The following is a 21,689-nucleotide window of genomic DNA, read 5'->3' as shown; positions in this document are numbered from 1 at the left end:
GTATCAACTGTTGGAATTTTTTTACTTTGTTTTTGTTATTCAGTCTTATTTTATTTTTTTTATACAAAACATCACAGAGAAGAACAGCAGCCCGGGGAAAAGATATATCCAATCCTGACAGTGCTAGCAAGTATATAGCTTTTTCCAATAGTAATAAATCTGACTTAAACATAAAGAGATAAAAAGTTCACTTAATCTTTATTTCATCCATTTAGTAGCAGTCACTGAAAGAAATGAGAACTTGAAAAACAAAGTCACAAGCCGCAGTTATGCCTCTCCGGAGAGGAAGTAATCAGGGTTCCATCGTTAGCCTCATAGTTAAGGGTGGAATAAGCCAAGGCTGATAAGATAGTAAATGATTGGGTTACTATGGAAAAAGAACACATTCATTTTTAACAGCACACAAAGAAGCGAACTGTGATTACATTTATGTAGGAAAACCAATTACACCAGTATTGTGCTAAAGATTTGTTTGGCAGGAGGACAGTCTCTAGGTAATAGTCTGTACACTCTTTTTTTTTTTCTTTCTTTTTGCGTTACCTCTTTTTTTTGCCTCTGAAGTGTGGTCAATGCAGGAGTTACACACCTTATATGTAACAAATCTCTTATAGTTACAATATAAATTGATACATAGTATCCAGGAAGTACCTGGTGCATTCTTTGCTAACACAAGGCAGATTGATGTTTACTAACAGACCTGTGAGCCCTCTACCATGCTTCACTTGCTCCACCTGTAAATTCCATCTGCAGTAAGGGTCATCTGCCTGGGCGCTCTGTTACTCTGCAGAGAACACAGCTATATAAGGAAACCTCATTTTGTCACATAGGCAATGGCATGGTGGAAAACAGACATCTGTCCAACAAAGGGTGGATTAGGGGAGGAAAGAGGTAAATGGAATACCAGTAATATGTATCAAGAAGAAGGCAACAAAAACAATTAGGCATAGGAACATATACACAGAAAAGGAAAAAAAATCTTCTTGAACCAAAAAGTTCCCTAAACACTATTAAAGAACAGGTAGCCCAACAAATTGATGTGTATCCAAATATTTACACAAGATATCTGTTGAATATTTACACATGATATACTGTATGTTGCAACGTCTGCTAAAATCTTTATTCCACAGCTTAACAGCTCTTTGAGTATCTTCACACAGGCAAAATCTGCATGGATCAACATGTCATTTTGGAAAGGAAGGATTGTCCGGCACCAGGTATGCTCTTAAAAGATTGCTTTTATTCATGCCATAGCAAGGAAACAGACATCACAGGACTGTAGTAATCTGACGCGTTTCGCTCTCTCTTGAGCTTAAACGTAGACTAAGTTCAACAGACAAACATGCAAGTTTAAAATAGGGACTCAGTGGTCACATGATAAAATACCTGGCGTAGGTAGTAATTGTAAAAAACCCGGCATGGATATCATCTGTTAGTATTACAGAATGGACTGGATCCCTTCACTAGTGCGTTTTTTACTTACTTACTGTGTGATAACCGTATGAGTGTGAATATACTCTAAAACATTATATGCAAAGACAGACAGGTATATACGCATAACTACATGCACATAATAGGTTACGGTATATTGATATCGTACTTATACAGGTCGATAGTAGAATAAACTAATCAACCTCATTGGCTATATAATTCGGGGACCTATATGTGTATAATAGATTACGGCATGTTAGTATCATACATGCACAGGTCAATGTTAAGAATAGAATATGCAATCTCATTATCTGTATAACTCAGAGACCTGCGTGCATGTATATATATATACTAAAAGATGATATATATGCTATGAATTGATAAATATACATAACTAAAAGATAATTCAATGCCCAATTTACTCTGTTTTAGTTTACATATATATCCGTTACGTATTGGTACCATAACTTTCAGTAACTGCACTCTAATAGGTATCTAAACACACTAGGCGGAATCACCCTCCTGACACTCGTGCCAAAAAGACTGGTGATCTACAAAACATATTTAAAAAAATCTATAGTGGAGGACTATGGTGCTTGGGGACATATGAGGGAGCAAAAGAAGGGGGCTAGACTATGTACCTATGTGCAGGTCATAATTAAGTCTAAGCGTTTATTCATTCCCCGCGGGTATCTGGTATCCAAAACAAATATCCAGTATGTTTCTCTATTGAAGAGGCGTTTTCTCGCATCTCCTCCTCTGATGCCTATTTTAACTCTTTCTATACCAGACACCCGCAGGGAATCCAAATCCCCCGCGTGCACATCCCGAAAGTGGCGTGATAGCATGGAGATGCCAACTCCTTCATTCCTACTGTCAGAGATATGTCCCCTGATTCTTGTTTTAAGGGTATTGGTAGTGCACCCTACGTATTGCATGTTACATTTAGTGCATGTGGCCACATAAACTAACATAGTGGTATTGCAGTTAATGTATTCACGTAATTGATATGATTTTTTAGTTACACAAGACATTATTTCTTTAGAATGGTGCATATATTTACATGTAATACATCGGTTGTGACCACAACCCCAATTTCCTACAATATCGAGCCAATTGCCATGTTTTATTTTATCTTTTGTCTTATATTCTACTTTTTTAGAATTAAATAGACTTGGTGATAGAGAGGAGCCCAATGAGGGTGCTTTTCTAGAGACCGCCATGATACCCTCTCTAACCACCTCCCTCAGTATTGGGTCTCCCTCTAAAACTGGTGTATACTTTTTAATTATATTTTTAATTTGGGCAAATTGCGCACTGTATGTGGTGACAAAGACTGCTCTTTTTTGTTTATTTTTGGTATTTTGTAAATTATTTGTTCTATCTCTTTTCCCAGTATATTTGATCAATTGCTCTCTATTAATGCCTTCTACTCTTTCCTGAGCCTTGTTCAGACAGTCCTCTGTATAGCCTCTTCTGGCAAATCTGCTTTTTAACTCTCCTATCTCTTGTTCCCATTGTACAGGGTCGGAGCAGTTCCTCTTGGTCCTGCACATCTCCCCAAAGGGAATATTCTGAACCACATGTTTTGGGTGGCAGGAGGATGCCATAAGGGCTGAATTTGTTGCCGTCTCCTTTCTGTAGGGGACGACAACAATCTTAGATTGTCTGCTGGATAGGGAGATGTCCAGAAAGTTAACTGAGGTGCTACTAAACTGAGCTGTAAATTTAAGATTTAAGTGGTTGTTGTTTATGTAAGAAACAAACTCAAAAAAACGATATTCTGTGTTCCCCCAAATAATCAATAAATCATCTATATAGTGCCCTATCCAGCAGATGTCCTCAAAAAAAAGGTTACTGGGTGTAAACAAAAATTGCTGCTCCCAATAAATCATGAAAATATTTGCAAAGGAGGGTGAGTATTTGGCACCCATGGACGCTCCCCGGGTCTGAAGGAAGAAATCGCCATCAAACATGAAATAATTGTGTTGTAACAAAAATTCAGTGACCATGACGATAAATTCCTTCAGACCCGGGGAGTAGCTGCTATATTGATCCAAATGACATGCCAGGGCAGTAAGACCCGCATCCCATGGGATGGATGGATATAATCCCACCACATCACAGGTAGCCCAAGACATATGTTCACTGCACTCTTTCTGATCCAAGATATTAATGACATGTCATTTTAGAGGGAAAAAAAAAAACCATTTCATTGTCTTCAAAGATAGGCACTTCTTTCCAGATGGCTATGATCTGAAGCGCCTGTCCATAGGACTGTGACAGAGAGAAAACTGCAGTACCAGCACATCACCCTGGTACTAGTTTTGTCAGTGTAAATGTACTTTTAGGCTAGGTTCACACTGCGGAATCTCCAGGCAGAAAATTTCCGCCTACAGATTCCGAGTGCGTCCAGCACCAACTGACTCAGTCGGCACTAGGACCCGCGCGGACACTGCAGTCTCTAATAGACTGCAAAGTGTTCGGCGAGTATTTTCACCTGAAGAATGAGCAACATCATTCTTCAGGTGGAAATTTTCAAGCAGATTTTTCGTTCACAAATTCCGCTTCACAAATTCCGAAGTGTGAATTTGTGAACGGAAACCCGTTCACTACACTATACATTTTAGCAAGCAGAATTTCTGCCTGCAATTTCAAAGCGGAATTGCTTGCGGAAATTCTCTAGTGTGAACCTAGCCTTAGGCCATGTTCACAGAGCAAAATATCAGAGAGGAAACTGCAAAAAAATCTGCTCAGAATGTCCACTGCAGCAGAGTCCTGTTTATTTTAAATGCGATTCTGCTGCACTGTGCACATGGTGCAGAAATCTCAATTTTGGCATCCACAGAAACAACTAACAGGTTCATTGTTTCTGCGGATTTGCTCGGTCATGTCTATTCTTTCTGCGGATGGCGGAGTTGAAAATTCCCCAGCAGAAACATGTGCATAGTGCTGCAGAAACCTCTTCAAAGAGAAAATCCGTCATGTGAACATAGCCTAAGGCTGTCATCACACACAGCAGTTTTATTTTGGAAAACTGCCTCTGCAGTTTTTAAGCCAAAGCCAGAAGTGGATCGAGTAGGAAGGAGAAGTATAAGTGTAAGTCCTCCATATACATATATATATATATATATATATATATATATATATAGATAGATAGATAGATAGATAGATAGATAGATAGAAAGATATATCCCATGAAAAATTTGCCCTAATAATTCCTCACCCTAACCTAAATAAATGGCTTGAATGGTGCCTTAACCGCCACATAGGGTAAAAACCTTAAGGGGCATACCCTGTATATTAAGTGAAAATAAAAGGGGCGGATGTCATGAGACAAAATGCCTGCTGTTGGGAGACCCAACGTGGGTATTTAAGCCCTTAACACCCCTTCCACAAATACAGGCTAATTTAGCCTTCACACTTGTGGTCGGGGCTCCCCATACCTTGACAAATTAGCCCTGTTAATTCCTCACCTTAACCTAACTAAACAGCTTGAATTGTGCCATAGATGCTGCATAGGGTAAAAGCTTCAAGGGGGTAAAACACAACAAAATGATAAAAAATATTTTCATACCAATTACAACACCAAGGTTTCAAAAGCTTACAACATCTCTAATTTTGGATTTGGCATGTAACTGTTGAAACATGAGGCTCTCCAGCGTCTGAGTTTCCTGATAAAGTGTGATGGAACTTTGCGCCTAGGCGCAGCTGAGGCAGCACTTATATGAAACAAGTGGCCTGTAATACAAGCTGGATTCACACCTAAATTAGATACCAACATGCATATATGATGGAGAAACTGATTAGTTGACATAGCTGAAGAAGGGAAAGGCAACAAAGGATCATCAGGATTTTGTCATGTCACGTACACCCTGCCTATATGGAGCAGGGGCCTTATATGCTTACACCCCTCACATGATTCCTATATGCCCCACCTAGAGGTGCAGGGAGCGTGAAATACTCACACCCCTCACACGAAAACATCTCTGACAGGCTTAAAACTTGTGCTCGGTGCCCCACCCGTGCTCGAGTCTGCAACGTTGCAAACCTACCGATAAGAAAACCTTAAACATTAGTAAAGCGATCAGATGTGTGCCATGAACTATAGAGGGCAAAAGTCAACTTAGTAGGATGAATAACAATATTCATAACTAACATAAACAAGCAAACCAAACAGTAGACATCAAGTATCACATACACTATCCTAGACTCTACCTTGCATGACAGGAAAGTTGCATCTGCTAACTAGCGAAACACTAGAAACAATGCCTGTACTTGATAAGCTGTGGTAGAATCATCTGCTCTGAGAGAACAACTGGACACTGAAAACTGGAAACAGTCTGACATACTAACTGATATACTACCTGTGACAGTACTACAAAAGGGGACACCAACAATTGCTTGTTAGACATGCCATAGTGCTATCCCAAGTGCCTGTTATTTAAGAGGCAAAAACCCTGTCAGGTAAATGCAAAACAAGAACCTTACTACAAGAGACCTTTGGTGACAAAAGATCTTGCTGGTCCTATCACCTGTAGACCAAAACGAGACTCATGTATGTACCTTACCTGAAGACTAAGACTGTATAGTCAGTCATACCTAAACTACTAACATTGTGACCCAACTGATCTCGGTAGTGATAACCCAATGTAGGTGACAGGTCCCTGTAAAATCATCGTACCTGCAAATGTGTCAGGTCTTCGTGCCTATAGACGTGACAAGACTTTGCAAAACCCTCATGCCTGTAGCAGTGGCAGGACATTGGGTAAATATCGTAGAAAAAAATTGAAGAAAACTATGATGCCTGTAAACGAGGCAGACATGACTGGAATACCACCACCTATCTCTCACAAACCTATTGCTCTAAGACGTGACAGTAACAATAACACTGCAGTACAACCCCCTGCCAACGTGACAGGCATGACAGGAAAACAACTTCCTATGTGTTGACATGTTTGCTTTGAAGACGTTTTAGCAACAACCACTAAAACAATGCAACCGCCCTACAGGCATAGCTGGCACTATGTGCCTAAAATGCCTAAAATGATATGAGCCATAACATGATAACCGCTATGGTTGTATGCATAGAATGTCATGAACATAAGGACAAAAGGTATCATTTCTATGACCGTATACCTGACGAAAGCTATGAAAATGCTAGATACATGTGAGCAACAATAACTAAAAACATACCCCCTACAGATGTGACAAGCGGTATGAAATGTATGCTCGGTATAGCTGCTATGCAAATATGCACCGTATGAAATGTACCTTACCTAACCTGCACCTGACCTGCACCATATGAAATGCTGTGACGTGTATTATGAAGTGTATAATGTATGTACGTTAAAGCAAGGCAACCACCCAGAATTAATGATAAGCATACAATTGCTAGATGACTGAACGCACTGAAAAACTGACAACCAAAATGCATTCAGAACATGCTAACCGTATGCCCAGGATACAACATGCTAACTGTATGCACAAATAAATATGATAACCGCATGCCCAAAACCGAACAAGCTAATCGCATGCCCAGAATAGAACATGCAAACTGTATGCACAGAATAAAACACCCATTGTACCAACAGAACATGTTAACCATATGCAGGAAAAGTTTCAACGGTAAGCAACGACTAAATGGTATAATGTGTAATAATTATTTTTTTCAAGCTAATACCGAACATATTCACAGACTAATTCTATAATGTACCAACACTGCTACCTCCTGAAACTGAACACACCCTATATCGTATTAACCATATGCTATACCATATGAACTAAATAGATTCACTGACCATTGCAAAAAATAAAACTATAAACATATGCACCAAAATATTACGAACATATGCATGTGTAAATGCTAGGCACGTAGTTTTTTTTTTTTTTGCAATTAACATACATGCTGAAGGCTACGCCCGAATGTAGAGAGTGAAAGTAGAGGACCAACATGAATTCAACACTACTAACGTATGCATGATAACAATGCTAAGAACTATCGCACACACAGTAAAAACGCTGTCACCGTATGTACAGTATGAAAGCTATGTATGCATGATATGAATGCTAAAATGTATGTACAGTATCACAGCTATAAAAATTAAAATGCTAAAATGTACAGTATAATCAATGTACAGAAAATGTTCCATAGGAAACAGTAACTACTACGAGTGTACGTACAGTATAAATGCTATAAGCGTATGTACTGCATAAATGCTACAAGCGTACGTACAGTATAAATGCTACATGCGTACGTACAGTATAAATGCTAAAAATGTATGTACAGTATAAATGCTACATGTGTACGTACAGTATAATTGCTACAAGCGTACATACAGTATAAATGCTACGAGCGTACATACAGTATAAATGCTACATTCATACGTACAGTAGAAATATTACAAACGTACATACAGTATAAATGCTACGAACGTATGTACATTATAAATGCTACGAGCGTACGTACAGTATAAATGCTACAAATGTACGTATAGTATAAATGCTACATGCGTACGTACAGTATAAATGCTACAAATGTACGTACAGTATAAATGCTACATGCGTACGTACAGTATAAATATTACAAACTTACGTATAGTATAAATGCTACATGCGTACGTACAGTATAAATGCTACAAACGTAAGTACAGTATAAATGCTACGAGCGTATGTACAGTATAAATGCCACGAGTGTACGTACAGTATAAATGTTAAGAGGGTACATACAGTATAAATGCTACAAGCAGATGTACAGTATAAATACTACGAGCATACGTACAGTATAAATGCTACAAATGTATGTACAGTATAAATTCTACAAGCGTATGTACAGTATAAATGCTACGAGCGTACATACAGTATAAATGTTACGAGCGTACATACAGTATACATGCTACGAGCAGATGCACAGTATAAATGCTACAAGCGTACGAACAGTATAAATGCTACAAGCGAACGCACAGTATAAATACTACGAGCGTATGCACAGTATAAATGCTACAAGCATATGTACAGTATAAATGCTACGAGTGCATGTACAGTATAAATGCTATGAGCTATGTACAGTATAAATGCTACAAACGTACGAATAGTATAAATGCTACGAGCGTACGTACAGTATAAATGCTACGAGTGTATGTACAGTAAAAATGCTACGAGCGTATGTACAGTATAAATGCTATGAGTGTATGTACAGTATAAATGCTATGTGCATATGTACAATAAATGCCATGAGCGCACAAACAGCAAAATTCTTCCTTTTTGAATCTTATACATGTAAACACAGAAATAGAAGCATGCACAGAACAAAAATATACAATATATGGCTATCCATATTTGCACACGCAAATGGAGAACACAAACTGGTATAAAATGTGCACAGAAGAAGGGTATACCTCAAAAAAGCTATGGATGTGGGTATGCAACACCCAACACATAGCCCAGTAACTAATGCCACTGTCGGTGCAAACCTACATGCACATTGTGTCAAACTGTAACGCATGAAAAAATGTTTTTTTTTATATAAACATGCAGTACAAGTGCTATGAAATCAGGTACGGTACGAATACTAAGAGTGAATGTACAATACAAATACTACCAATGTATCTGCCGTATAAAGACAATGCACGTATATGCAGAATAAATGCTATATGCGAACATACAATATAACTCTATGAGCATATGTGTAGTATAAACGCTAAGGATGTACGTGCAGAATAAATGCTATCGACAATGTTCAATGTAAGCACTTTTGGATGTAAGTGTGGAACAAAAGCTATGCGTATTTACAGAATCATGCAATGAGCATAAGAACAGTAATGATGTGCAGAACAAAAGCTACGACCATATATATATATATATTTATATATATATATATATATATATATATATAGTTGCTGTTCCTTTTGAATCCATTTCTGGTTCGGGCTCAAGAACTGCATGATTTTGTATGATGGCAGCCTGAGGCTGGCCTTACACAAAATGTTTGTTTCTAATTAACTTATCCGTTTTGTGCACTTGAAAAGGAATAATCATATATACTTTAAGGGATGGTAAAACGGTATCTGTTGTATGCCATAAGGCATAAGGGGGGTTTATCACACTTTTTGCAGCAGTTTTTTGGCAGTTTTTCATTCAGTTTATTGTTTTAGCCAGATCCAGAAGTTGAGGCAGAAGCAGGGAGAAGTCCTTATTCTACCATATATTTCTCATTTCTTCTGAACTCACTTCTGGTTTATACTTACTGACTTTTACTTAACCTGTCGCCACAGCAGGGTTATCCAGGTATAGGAAAACAGCATCGCACCTGTCCTCAGGTTGTGTGTGGTATTACAACTTGGGTCCATTCACTTCAATGGAACTGAGCTGCAATACCACACACAACCCGAAGACATGAGTGGTAATGTTTTTGGAAGAAATGAGCTCCGTTTGTTTTTCGTCTCCTTGATAACCATAACCATTTAACCCCAAAAAGGGCAGGTGATAACCTATATAGGTGACAACAGCCAAAAGGAATTTTTCTCCACATAAATCTGAATTATCTTATTTTTGTCCTTCTGTACCTGTATAGCACAATGGTATGGGACCAGTCAAAAGAGAAATGGACACCAAAGTATAAATAACAGTGGTTCCCCATACATTGGGCACTCTAGCCCAGAAACCTATTATGGCTGTTCCATTTAACAGATAATTACAGTGCATATTAATTGGCAATTACACTTGAAATGTCTTTTACACTAACAATAAATACGGTCAACATTGTGAGTTATAAGGATGGAACTGTTTCTATAGAAACCAATTTAAAGTGTACTTGCACTTTCTAAAGATTATTAAAAACCGGCATGATTGTGTAATACTTACTTTTTAGACTAATTACAAAGTGATTTTAGCCATCTCACTGCTGTTATCGAGCCCTTGAGAGTCTCCTCCATTGTACACAGACAATTCTCATTCTCTACATTTTAGGGGCCGGAGCAGAGCAGAGTTTTTTTTTGTCAGCAATACCCTCATGGGCACTTCCCTTACCTGTTTGACCAATAAGGGCAGTACTGAATTCTCCCTGTTATGCCATGATATAATGCTGGAGAAAGTGCACTGAACTGAACAGGATGCATTGTGCTGGGGACGATTTACACAGTGCAATAGTACAGATGGCATGTGGGGGTTTGGTTATTTAAGCTTTGGGTTTGCAAGATTACATGTGTGCAGAAAGGAAAGAAACAGCAGCAGTACCGTAAGGAGGAGGTTACATTAAGCATGAAACTGCTGTTGCTGATGATGATAAGGATGACAAAAGGGAGGAGTAGAATTGCTTTCGGGAAGCGGAACTGTGTACATACTGGTGTACCAACACTGGTATTTACACAACAGGCAGTAGCCCAAAACTCTACGGGGGAGATTCATCAAAACCTGTGCAGAGGAAAAGTTGCTGAGTTGCCCATAGCAACCAATCAGATCGCTTCTTTCATTTTGCAGAGGCCTTTTCAAAAATGAAAGCAGCGATCTGATTGGTTGCTATGGGCAACTCGGCAACTTTTCCCCTGCACAGGTTTTGATGAATCTCCCCCTATGGGTGGTAAGAGATGAGAGAAAAGCCTTGTTTTAACCTTTATTCATAGTGTAGATCCTTTGGAGGGGCAGATAGGCTCATTGATTGCAGACACACAGCCTTGGCTTTCTATATCTTTCTCCTGCACATAGCAAAAGCTAAGCCTTATCCCACTTCCTGTGTTCTGTATTGGTGTCTCTGTTACTAGAGATAAAATTCCCCTAACAACAAGCAATGAGCAGCTGAAGTTTACCAATACGTTAGAAATCACTTAGGTTATTAATTGGAGGGAAGTTGTTTGAAACAACAGTAACCATTTAGTTTGTCCATTTTTAAAAGCCACAAAACTGAATGATACCTGATATGACAGTTACTCTTTAAAGGGGTGCTCCATTGAAGTGAAGAAAAATAAAAATGCCCCAAATCCACCGCAATACCTGTTCTATGTCCCCTGTAGTTATCCAAGTGGTTTTGGCAGCTCCTTTGGCCCCTGTTTTCTTAAAATAATTTTTCCTTGCGTGCAGCCCAGACTACAACTCCCAGAAGTCAGTGCAGCTCTGTGTAATGGCTGCCAGTCAATTGCTTTCACTATCTGTGTGCAGTCAGCAGCACACACTGTACATGTCTTTTCTTTCAAACTATCCTTCCCCCTCAGCAATAAATCATGCTATGCTCTGAATGGCAGCATTCAGTGATAAGATCTACAGAAGGAAAAGAGCAGTGTTATGTGCTGAGGAGACTGAGAATCTTCACTGAGCTTCTTTCACAGACAAACTACTGATACAGGGAGGGGAATTGGAGGGGAGCTGTGGTTGTGAAGGCAGGAATCACATGGAGTTTGTCTTTGTGTAAACCCCTCACTGAGACCTAGCCCCTGCCCTCCTGCAAGACAAGCAGGATCTGAATGTGACATATTTCTCTCACTCCCTGCATGGATGTGACAGCTGAAAGAGGAAAACTGCTGTATATAGCTAATGAATGGTATTCAGACAAATAAATAGGTTGGTGAGAGGGAAAGGATGGGCTATGGGTTAAGTTCCCCCGGAGTACCCCTTTAACCCCTTAAGGACGCAGGACGTAAATGTACGTCCTGGTGAGGTGGTACTTAACGCACCAGGACGTACATTTACGTCCTAAGCATAACCGCGGGCATCGGAGCGATGCCCGTGTCATGCGCGGCTGATCCCGGCTGCTAATCGCAGCCAGGGACCCGCCGGCAATGGCCGACGCCCGCGATCTCGCGGGCGTCCGCCATTAACCCCTCAGGTGCCGGGATCAATACAGATCCCGGCATCTGCGGCGGTTCGCGATTTAAATGAACGATCGGATCGCCCGCAGCGCTGCTGCGGGGATCAGATCATTCATAACGCCGCACGGAGGTCCCCTCTCCTTCCTCCGTGCGGCTCCCGGCGTCTCCTGCTCTGGTCTGTGATCGAGCAGACCAGAGCAGAAGATCACCGAAAACACTGATCTGTTCTATGTCCTATACATAGAACAGATCAGTATTAGCAATCATGGTATTGCTATGAATAGTCCCCAACGGGGACTATTCAAGTGTAAAAAAAAAAGTAAAAAAATGTAAAAGTAAAAGTTAAAAAAAAGTGAAAAATCCCCTCCCCCAATAAAAAAGTAAAACGTCCGTTTTTTCCTATTTTACCCCCAAAAAGCGTAAAAAACATTTTTTATAGACATATTTGGTATCGCCGCGTGCGTAAATGTCCGAACTATTAAAATAAAATGTTAATGATCCCGTACGGTGAACGGCGTGAACGAAAAAAAATAAAAAAAAGTCCAAAATTCCTACTTTTTTAATACATTTTATTAAAAAAAAATTATAAAAAATGTATTAAAAGTTTTTTATATGCAAATGTGGTATAAAAAAAAAGTACAGATCATGGCGCAAAAAATGAGCCCCCATACCGCCGCTTATACGGAAAAATAAAAAAGTTAGAGGTCATCAAAATAAAGGGATTATAAACGTACTAATTTGGTTAAAAAGTTTGTGATTTTTTTTAAGCGCAACAATAATATAAAAGTATATAATAATGGGTATCATTTTAATCGTTTTGACCCTCAGAATAAAGAACACATGTCACTTTTACCATAAATTGTACGGCATGAAAACAAAACCTTCCAAAATTAGCAAAATTGCGTTTTTCGTTTTAATTTCCCCACAAAAATAGTGTTTTTTGGTTGCGCCATACATTTTATGATATAATGAGTTATGTCATTACAAAGGACAACTGGTCGCGCAAAAAACAAGTCCTCATACTAGTCTGTGGATGAAAATATAAAAGAGTTATGATTTTTAGAAGGCGAGGAGGAAAAAATGAAAACGTAAAAATTAAATTGTCTGAGTCCTTAAGGCCAAAATGGGCTGAGTCCTTAAGGGGTTAAGGACTGTGCATCCCACAATTCAGAATTCAGAATGCACCCCAGCCTATACAATCCCTGAGATTCATGCTGAATCTAAGGAATTGTATAGGTTGGGGTGCATTCTGAATCCACTGTATTGGGGACCAATGCCTGTGTCAACCCTGTTACATTATATTATACAGACTCTGGATTTCACTAGCTCAGATGTCTTTGCATTTTGAATCCAGATGATGTTTGCATTTGGCACTAGATTATAGGAATGACACATCCACATTCCCTTCATTCACTTCACAGACTATGCCCAAAACACTCCTTCCAAAGTTAGTAAGTCCATTTTTGACTTTGGTTTCTTGAGTTTAAGGTACTACTGTAGCTGCTGGTCACATTACAGAGCAAAATAATGCAATAATGTACAGAAAAAAATGGAATACAAAATAGAACAGATGAAAAAGATAATAATTTAGGACAGATTTGCTCCAATATGTTTCAAAGCACATTTTATTTACTAAACATATTTGTATGGGATGTTTAAATTTTCAATCTGCATGGAACTAGTGCCCAAGTCTAGACTGCAGTCAATTAACAGACAATGTATATGTCTACAATCCAATACTGGAGCTCCTGTGGGACACAGGCTTTTAATGTCTACACAGTTACTGTACATTTTAGAGAACTCAGCTCTGACTTGAGCAGTAATCACATAAGGAGAAGAATAATTATAATCCCTGAAGAAGTAAGTAAACATATATTAATGTATTTAAAGAAAGTAAATAAGGATGCGAGAAAATATTGGCCGTGATTCATTTTCTGTTACTTTTCCTGATTATCTGCAGATTTAGAAGCTTTTACTACCATTTTGAGCCTGCTGTGTTCTTCAATTAAGTCTCTGTTTTTCCTCTAGCAATAATATGAACCACACTTCATTAGGAACATGACCCTCATTCATCTGCAAAAACCTTTAACACAATAAGACATCCTTCTATCAGCTATGGAAAAAGACCAATAATAAATAGACCCTACAACTGTTTTCCCATATAGGTAAAGGTGAACCAGCTGGAAAACTAGTACATGTAGCATAGGGGTGGAAATATAATCTGGTCTAGGTTACCTACAGACTGAAATCAGCAATAGCTGTACCAATCTATCTGGTAGCTTACTCAAAAGTAGTGCAGACCTTATTTTACTCATAGACTATTGTCTAGACTGAATACAATTGTAGACACTTTAATGTTAAAACAAGTGTTTTCTAATTCATTGATTAAATTGCTCAAATGGTCACTGCTGTTTCAAGTGTTGCATAAATGAATAGTATAAGCAAATATTAAAAACTTTGTAATATAAGAAACAAAAAGACAAATTAGCAGCTGACTGAGGGATGAGGTTACACGCTGCCCATACAAGTCTATAGAGGAGCAAGAAGGGAGGTGGGAGGGGTAGTGAGTCAAAAGCCAACTGAAACTGAAAAAAAAAAAACTACACAAGAGCTTTGCTGTATTAGATCTTGCCAACAGAAAAATTTGCACAGATGTGAACAAAGGCTAAAAAAATCAGTTCTGGCTTGGACTTACAGTACTAGTTCAGCTTAGTGATCTATTAAAATGCATGTGACTATCTATGTTGTTTTGAATAGTGTTGACAAAGCTCATGACTTTTACTATAATGAAATCCATCCCTGTTTTAGAACAGATGGATTATAATAAAAAAAACTATCTAGAAAAAACATAACCTGTAACAAAGGTGTAATTTTTGCAAAGGTGCTAAGGAAATTACATATTGTCAGAATAACAAAACTGGATGTGGAAATGACTGTGGTCCTGAGTGGAATCGATTATTGGTTTCCTAGTAATTAAGACTGAAGACAATTTACATTTCCATCAAACACCATATTCCCCAGAACGGACTGTGATTATATATTCACTCTGCTACAATAATCCTCATGGAGACAATAACACAGAAGACACGGAGGAAACTGCAATTGGCTAAGAGCAGCCTCGGAGCTTAGCGAGAGGAGATCAGATTTTAGCCGGTGGTATTTCTGTGACTGTAACATATGTTATCATCATCATATAGACATTAAACGCTTCTAGTTATTACTGCCACTGTTATTGTAGAGAGAAAAAGGTCTGAGCAGCATATGGTAGATAAATATATTCACACTTCTCCATGTTCCATCTAGTATGTTATAGTTAAGTTGATCACTCAGACAGCACTATTAAAAGTTTGCAGATAAGACTAACACATTTAATGATGTTCTCTTAAAAACGGAAATTTAGCAGACGGCAAGGGAAATATTCAGATGATTAGAACTGTAAAACATTTAATTATTTGATGGCTTATACATAACATAAGTTATTTCCATAAAAAAAAAAAATTTAAAAAAATGGCTAAATGACTATTGGGGAGATTTATCAAAACCGGTCCAGAGGAAAAGTTGCTGAGTTGTCCATAGCAACCAATCAAATCGCTTCTTTCATTTTTGAAAAGTCCTCTAAAAAATTAAAGCAGTAATCTGATTGGTTGCTATGGGCAACTCAGCAACTTTTCCTCTGCACAGGTTTTGATTTCACCCTATGTCATCAAAAGTTATGGCAAAAAAGTTACTGGTGAATATGGAGGGACCCCATTGACTTTAATAGAGGTTGTAAGGGTTCCAGATGGTTTTTACTGTTTTGAATGGAAAAATAGAGCTACAGTATGTACTGAACCATTGATGGAAAAAATTTACAGAGCCTAATATTCTCAAAGTTTCATACATTTATATCAAATCTTAGCAGTGCTTTCACTTAGCTCCGCTAGAAGCACTAATAAAGATGCGGCAGCTCACCGCAGGCACTAGGACATGTACACACTTAATACGTGTATTATTTTAAATTGGATTACTACTATATTTATAATACAGCATATAACTATTTTAATAACATGAACTAAAGGATCTGTTTATGTATCTGATATTTCCTTTGTTCTGCTTTGTCACAACAAAAATAACACTGGTGCCAGATTCGTCACCTATCTGATTTAAAGGAATGTTGTGCCATTATCGTTATTTTTCTTTTTATGTAAATGATGTCCTTGGGGCATGGGCAGAGCTATTACCGGAGCTCCGGGCACCCCACGTGATCTTCTGATGGGCAGGCACTCCATCCGGCTCAGAGTACTTACCAGAGTACATCCGGAAGCGGCGTCAGTGTGAGGATGCACGAAGGCATGAAGGTGAATGAGGCTGAAGTGGCGCATGCGCCGTGTCGCATGAGCAGGGAAGGAGGCCGTGCATATTGATGAGCTGGGGGGAGCACCTGTCCGGCAGAAGATCATGTTGGGTGCCCTATCCTAGCTCCGCCCATGCCCCAAGGACCTCATTTACATAAAAAGAAAAACAGCGATAACGCCGCAACGGCTGGGCCATTCAAGACATTGCAAGTATAATTTTGATCAGTATCACTGGCACTAGAAGCCTGTATAACAGGTTAGTGTGGGTGATACTGATTACAGATTTCCTTTAAATGGCACCCACAAGGATCCCATAGACTGTAAAGGAGTATGTGAGGTGTCTTTGATGCAATTTACGCATATATATATATATATATATATATATATATATATATATATATATATATATATAAAAAAAAGCATTTTTTTCATTTATTTTATGCTATCCATACCCATTGGGTTAATCTCAACAAAACCTGCAAATTTTAGCAGAATTGGCTGATCTTCTAGAGGGGACTTTGTGACTCTCCCTCTACAGCAGATGTAAGGGAAGAGAAGAGATGGGCATTTTTAGATGTCAACATGCTTGCTCTTTCTGTCCTTGGAGTATATAAGCCACGTGAGAAAGGGTAACCCCCAAAACGCCTTGGGGCTATTTTATTGTTCCCCCTTTTTTAAATCTTAATATGTTTAAATAAAGCTGCAAGTTTTACAAGATTGCCTTTGTCCGGAGTGCTGGGATAATGTACCTTTCATAAAGGGGTACTACGGTGAAAAACATTTTTTGTTTTTAAATCAACTGGTACCAGAACGTTAAACAGATTTGTGAATTACTTCTATTAAAAAATGTTAATCCTTCCAGTACTTAGCAGCTGCTTTATGCTCCACAGGAAGTTCTCTTATTTTTAAATGTCTTTTCTGCCTGACCACAGTGCTCTCTGCTGACACCTCTGTCTGTCTTAGGAACTGTCAAGAGAAGCAGAGAGCACTGTGGTCAGACAGAAAATAAATTTAAAAAGAAAAGTACTTCCTGGGGAGCATACAGCAGCTGCTAAGTACTGGAAGGGTTAAGAATTTTAAATAAAAGTAATTTACAAATCTGTATAACTTTCTGGTACCAATGGAGAGAAAAAAAAAAGTTTTTCACCAGAGTACCCCTTGAAGGCTCCTTCTTTGAGTATATAAGCCACCACCAGAGGAGTCTGCTAGTAGCTTTGCCCCCTTTCCTTTCAGCAGCAAAACCAAGCATGCATGTATAAGGGGGATCAGGAGAGAAAGCTGTTGGCTAAATGAGTGTTTTTCCAGCAGCTGAAGTATATGGACAGGAAGGTTCTTCTTCAATCCCAACATTTTTAGCAGATATTTGTGATCATGTTTCCAAACTACTTAAAACATTTGTCCTCTTTGCCTGCACCGCAATTTTTCTGTATAGCCACAAGCTGGCATAAAAATAAAAAAAAATACTCACCTCAATCCCTCCTGCTGCTATGCCACTAGTGCCTGGTCCTCATTGATCAGCGTTTTCTGCTTTTGTCTCAATGCACAGGAAATGCTCTCTCAGCCAATTACTGGTTGAGGTGAGTCATTAGTTATGGCCACCAACTGGCAGAGTGACATTTTTTGCTTGTTGAAAGGGGAATAGCTCAGTTTGAGTGGCTAGAATTCAAGGTGCCTCGACAAGCAAAAATAGCCACTCTGCCAGTCAGCGGCCATTACTGTAATGGCCGCTGACTGGCAGAGTGGCATTTTTTGCTTGTTGAGGCACCTTGAATTCTAGCCACTCAAACTGAGCTATTCCCCTTTCTGGCTCATAGACAGGGGTTCCAAACAAAATAAAACCCTCTTTAATGTTTATATGCTCTGAAAGATCATATGGACAGGGGTTGTCTACATGAAACAACCCCTTGTAGAGTATACTATATCTTATGAAAGAAATCTTTTTTATTTTATGGCTTACAGCTAGTTTTAGCTATGACTGCATTTTTAGTGACTCAACATTGGGGATTGTACTATTTGTAATGATGGTAATAGCTATAATTTTGACCAGTGTTTCCCAAACTGGGAAGCTTTGGGTGTCTGGGAACACTGGGGCCATATTTACATTTCTGGAATTTCCGTGCAGAATTCCGCCTGAGATTCCGCAGCAGCAGAGTCCCATTATAATCAATGGGATTCTGCTGTGCTGTGCACATGACAGAATTTCTGTGCCATATGTTTCTGGTGCGGAAATTCTGATTTCCATGTCCGCAGAAAGAATGAACCTGTCCATTCTTTCTGTGGAATCCACACAGAATGCATTGCCCTCTATGAGATGGCGCATTTCTGTGCGGTCCTAGCACCTGCATAATATACCAGCACCCGCAGTCTGTTAAATGTCTGCATGGAGATTTTCCGTGCGGACATTCCAGATGTGTGAACATAGCCTGGGAGTCAGACCATGTTCAAACGACTGAATGTCCACAGAGAGAATCTCCATGCACCGGCACTAGTACCACACAGGAACGAGCCGTCTCATAGACGGCTATGCATTCTGTGCAGTGTCCGCAGAAAGAATGAACGTGTTTATTCTTTCTGTGGACATGATAAACAGAATTTTCATGCCGGAAACATCTGGCAAAGAAATTCCGCCGTACCCAGCGCAGCAGAATCCCACTGAATTCAACGGGACCAATGCAGAATCCGGCACCGAAATTTCGAGGTGTGAACATAGCCTAATAGTTTGGCAACAGACTGTAAAATGAAAGTCAATTGGTTGCTGCAAGCTTTTACATTTTTCCTAGATTTTTATTGCCGAATTAATAGTTTCCCGACATTGATTCTTTGATAAAATCATTATATTGCTTGAGTCTGCTGTTTTGAAACACAGTATGAAAGAAATGTATATGGTAAATGGAAGCATTGAAAGTAAATCAGGTAAAGCTAAATTATTAGACAGCTTTATAACATTTCAATTTCATGCTTGCTTTAAGAGTGGATAATGGGGAAGTAACATAAACATTTCACATATTGATTGTGCAATGAATAAAGGGAACACTAATAGCAGAGTCATATTCTATTAGTACATTTTAAGTAACTGCTTTGAAGAGTCTGCTCGCAGCCACATAGGAAGACGGGTCATGATGTCTGCTACCAAAAATCACAATATTTTATATTTTTCACCTTCTGTCCTTGTATAAATTTTTAATTTTTTTATTTTACATTATATTATGTTAACTATTTTAAATATTATTAGTATTCTTTACATTCTTTACAAGGCAATTGCAGACTGTTCAGAAACATGGCAGCGCAGTGAATGGTCAAGTAAAGCAATATTCTGATTTGAATATCCCCTATCCACAGGATCAGACCTTTCGAGAATGGGGCCTGATTCCTTTGTTTTTCACTGATCAGGGACTTGCACATTTGCACCGCCACCCCATTTATTATCTATGGAGCTGCCAAAAAAAAAGAGCTCTGTGCTCGGCTGGAAAAATTAGTCGGGGGGCCCGATCTGGACATTTCGGGAGGGGGGAGGTAGTTGACAGTCATGGGGGGAGATTTATCAAAGGATTTAGACTGCTTTTTCCCATCTAAATGTGTTGCACAGAAACTCGCAGTCTAAATATGTGCGACTTTTTTGCGACTTTTGCTTTAGAGGATTTTTAGAACATGATGCATTCTAGTCTATTTTAGACGGAAAAATGCATTGGTGCTGAATTTATCAATAGCGACTTTTCAGCGACAAGTCGCATCACCTGAAAGTACACTGAAATGTCAGACCATGATGGAGCAGGTTTTAATACAATCTAAAGCATAGATCCTGAAGTTTGTGTGCAGAATTTATCAAGAGCCGTGAGACTTTTGATAAATTAAGCGCACAATAGACCAGCCTAACCCTCTGTAGGTTGGTCTATATCAGTGTTTCCCAAACGCAGTCCTCAAGCACCCCCAACAGGTCATATTTTCTGGATTGCCTTAGTCTTTCACAGGTGATATAACTGTGGTGATGCCTGATTCACTGACCATAATTATATCACCTGGAAATCCAGAAAACATGACCTGTCGGGGGTGCTTGAGGACCGCGTTTGGGAAACACTGGTCTATATTGATGCAGGAAATAGACAACTTTGATAAATCTCCCCCCATTGTGTATACAAGCAGATACTCAACACACAGCTATCAATTATTGGTAAGGGGACAGGAGCAGGCTGGGAAGTGCTATCATAAATACAAATGAAATGTTATTATAAACATTATGAAAATAAAGAAGCATATTGTAATGACAGATCTGCCATAAAAGGCATCTGTCAGCTGACATTAGGACATGTATGATGTATTCTGAGATATACAGTATAAATTCATTGGTGCTTCTTCACCCAACAAGCAGCCTTCTAATCCTTCAATATTGAGGGCCATTTGTTTGTATGACCAGTATGCACTTGACCCTAGCCAAGTTCTTTAAACCCGTCAGATTAATTTTTATAATAACAATACAATAAGATTTTGAAGTTTTGAAGATTGCATAATAAATGAGAAACTGAAAATGTCACAGAAAATCTGGTCAGAATAAGTGGGTGGTCTTCTCAAAGAGAGGTTTTATTGTAATAATAAATATTTAAGATTTTATAGATGATGATAATCTATACAAAATAGTATAATAATATTAAAGGGCTTATTCAACATAAGGTGACTTTAGTAGACAGTAATGGACATGCTTAGGAAAGATCCTTGCTTGCCTTGGGGCTAAATGGCTATGTTGTGAGTCCTCCATAACACTGCTGTTTTCTTTTTGTGAAAGGGTTATTTCCTGTTGGAGTTCCTTCCCTTTAACTACAAGTCCCAGTATCCCTTGTGTGTAAATGTGAGGTCGCTTTTCTCTCTCCCACACATCAGCCACCCCACCTATTGCAGCATGTCTTGCATGTCTACTGTGTTTGAAACTACAATTCCCTGCAGCCCTGTGGAGAATGATCTCCCTCCCACAGGCTCCCTTTCAACACCTGACCTGTGATGTAATGTCTGGGCCACACTGTAAACTGTAACTCTCATTTTGTATGCTGCTAAAAATGAACATCCAGAGCAAAGATCACAAAAGATTGCAGGACCATCCATCAAACATCAAACTAACTTTACAAGCCCTGTAGAATAG

The sequence above is a fragment of the Hyla sarda genome, chromosome 3 (assembly GCF_029499605.1).
Source record: "Hyla sarda isolate aHylSar1 chromosome 3, aHylSar1.hap1, whole genome shotgun sequence".
Classification (NCBI taxonomy): Eukaryota; Metazoa; Chordata; class Amphibia; order Anura; family Hylidae; genus Hyla; species Hyla sarda.
This window is presented reverse-complemented; position numbering follows the sequence as displayed.